Raw genomic sequence first — 3,275 nt, forward strand, 5'->3', positions numbered from 1 at the left:
TCACCGTTCTTCCATCGTGGCCCCCAACCCTTCCCACCCCGTGCCTTCTGTTGCTGCTGGTGAGGTGGTGGAGTTCCTCGTGGAAGAGAGTACCAAAGGTCCTGCAGCTACCTCTGTCACCGGCCCTGCAGGCCAGGTAGTGCGGGGCTCTCCCCATGCCTTCCCCCGTCGTCAGCGCAGTCGTCAAACTCCAGCTGCCTCTACTGCCTCATTCCCTGCCTCATCTACCTCGACCATCATCACAATGTGTGTTGAGGTGGCCAAGGCTTTCTCGGGGGGAGATATGGCAGTTCTCGCCCAGTGCCTGCCCACCATCTTCCAGGCCAATGGGCTCCCTGTCATACTGATCCCCGAGTCCTTCTCCTCTTCTGCGGTGCAGAGGAAGCGTTGGAGGCGAGCCCTTCAACGTCGATCTGGGCCCCACGTGACCCCCGCCACTATGGTCCCACGGGTGCTACAGCTGCAGCCCTCCACTCCACCTACAAGGCTCCAGTTGCCGGGTCGTTCCGTCTCCCGCCAGTCTGCTTCTTTGCCACCTCCCGAAGTGCCCATGGAGACTTGGGATGCGGCTCCTTTTTTGCCACATGTGGCTGATGTCCCTGCTGACCCTATTTCTCCAGTGGCTGACATTTCTGCTGACCATGTTTCTCCTGTGGCTGACACCCCTGCTGACCCTGTTTCTCCTATGGCTGACGTCCCTGCCGACCCTGTTTCTCCTGTGGAGCCCGGCGAGGTGGACTCTCTCCCATCTGAGGGGCAGGACTCGGCGAGTCAGAAGCCTTTGCCCCTGAGTCATTGCCTCGCCTGGTCAGACTTTGCCTCCCTCGATGGTTCAGAGCTGGATTCGTTTGTGCACTACTTGCAGTCATACGAGGACACTGCACCAGAGATCGGCAGTGCAAAGGCGTACAGCAAAAGGGAGTTCCGGAAGGCCATGCTCTCCTTTAACAAGCTGCGACAGGGGTCCCTTAAAGCCATTACAGACACCGAGGAGGTGAGGATCCTCCGCAGCACCCTTAGGAATTTGCAGCCAAAGTCAGATTCGGACTCTGCTTCCACTTCCAGTACAGTGTAGCCCTTCGTCTATATTCCACAAGTCATTTTCTTAAGTCCCTCCAGTGCCTGTCTTTGTCCCTCATTCCCCTTTGTGCCCTAGTGTCTTGTTTTTTATTTGACGATTTATTTGTATAGACTGTCTTGTTTGGCCTAATGCCCTTACTAATGGGTGATGGCCATTAAGCCATTAAAAAAAAAAAAAAAAAAAAAAAAAAAAAAAAAAAGTCACTCTCAGAACCTTCAGTAGACTGGTGTTTACCACCTCCACATCAGCTGTCAGGACGGCGGTTGCTACTGCAGTATTTTCCAACCACAAACTCTCATTCCAGAAGGTGAGCTGATTGATAAAGTAGTATTAAACATTACAAATCTGCATCATTATTGCTTTGCATATCGTTACTATAGCATTTATTCAATGGAGGTTCACGCCACTTTAGTGCATAGCTGCACTGACACGCTGTCTCCAGCCCTGGGGTCCTCCTTGGAGAGTTGCCAGGCCTGGAACCTGGTGTCTTTCACAATAGCCTATACAAGTCCAACAACAATTAGAGGTCACATATCCAGTTAATTTTCTCTTTCAGATGGTTAAAAACGTCGATGTCCTGGTTCGATGGGATGAAGACAACACCGAGAATGTTGTTCCGTTGCGTGACTAGAGACTGCCTCCCGGGAAAGTGTTGAGAAATGGCAGAAAATTTAAAATGTGGTGGCAACCCCACGTCAAGTGGTGTAGTGGAGTCGTCATACAGTTTGAAGTAAAACATACCTATGAGGGAAGTGATGATAGTGATGATGACATTCCATTAACAGAATTCCTGAAAAAAAGTGACCCGAGTAATATGAATGAAAAGAATAATAAAAGTGGAGAGCATGCACATGGATCAGTATCTTCCCTAAGAAAAGATCAAAGCAGTGACATTTCTCACCTAAGCATTTCCAATGACTCAACAATGTCTGAGTGCGATTCTGTCAATGACCCTTTGTATATGCCTGATGATGACTTAATTATTGATGATGAACTTGTAAGAGCTACTGTTTGTGGACATACAGGCTGTAAGTCGGAGATATTTGCAGCTTGCACCAAACAAGAAAATTAACTTCTTTTGTGCTATAATCACTTTCGAGAGGATTCTTGTGAAAATCACAGTTTGACAGCATGTAATCCTGCAGAAAATATCACACCAGATACTCACAATGAAAAGATGTGTAACCCATTCGCAAACTATGTGACACAACCAGAACACTTCGTTGTTGAAGGATTGCCTAAACAATCTCCAGATAAAATTAGAAAGGTGTCAGAAAAAGAGAAAATCAGGAAAATTTGCAAGAGAAATCGCAACAGTGGGGAAGCGTATATCAGTATACAAAGTGGTAAGGAGATGCCTGCAAGGCGAATATTGAAAAATCGTTGCCCTAAAAACAAGTGCAGTAGTAGAGGACTATTTTGTGATAAAGTAACTGAAGAACAGAGAAAAATCATTCTGAACAGCTTTTATGAGAGTCAAAGGGAGTGGATAAGTAGGACCATTGAAGTGAAGGACCCAAAATACACATGCCTGGGAAAAGAAAGCAGAAAAAGTAGAACCTCTGGATATTTCCTGCCAACTGCTGATTGAAGAAAAATCAAGTGTGCAGAATAATGTTTGTCAACACTCTTAACATTAGTGATAGGCAAATCAGGACCACAATGGAAAAATGATCATCAACTGGATCATTACAAAAAGAAGGTCGAGGAGGAAGACGACCAAAACTAAAGGAGAGGGATGAAAGGTTGAGGAAAAAAGTGACAGGCCATATTAATCGATTTCCTCGAATGGAGTCTCATTACTGTCGGCAAAGCACTTCTAAGGAGTACTTATTTCTTGGCATAACAATAAGTACAATGCACAAACTGTATAATAATGAACATTCTGAGGATCAAGTTAGCTTCTCTTTTTATAGGAAAATATTCAGTGGACTTAATCTAAAATTCCATATTCCCAAAAAGGACCTTTGTGGAATCTGTGACACTTTTTGGAATGGGAATAAAGATGATCAAGAAGCAGTAAAAGGACGTTTTGAAAAACATGTTCTTGAGAAGGAGACGGCCAGAGAAATTAAAAGTAAAATGAAAGAGAGAGCAAAAGTGGATGAGAAATTTCTTGCAGCAACATTGGATTTGCAACAGGTGCTTTATTTGCCTATATCTAAACGATGAGAACTGTTTTATAGGCGAAAGC

This window comes from Coenobita brevimanus, chromosome 46 (genome assembly GCF_032717465.1).
Source record: "Coenobita brevimanus isolate Jiangsu-jjx chromosome 46, ASM3271746v2, whole genome shotgun sequence".
NCBI classification, from domain to species: Eukaryota; Metazoa; Arthropoda; class Malacostraca; order Decapoda; family Coenobitidae; genus Coenobita; species Coenobita brevimanus.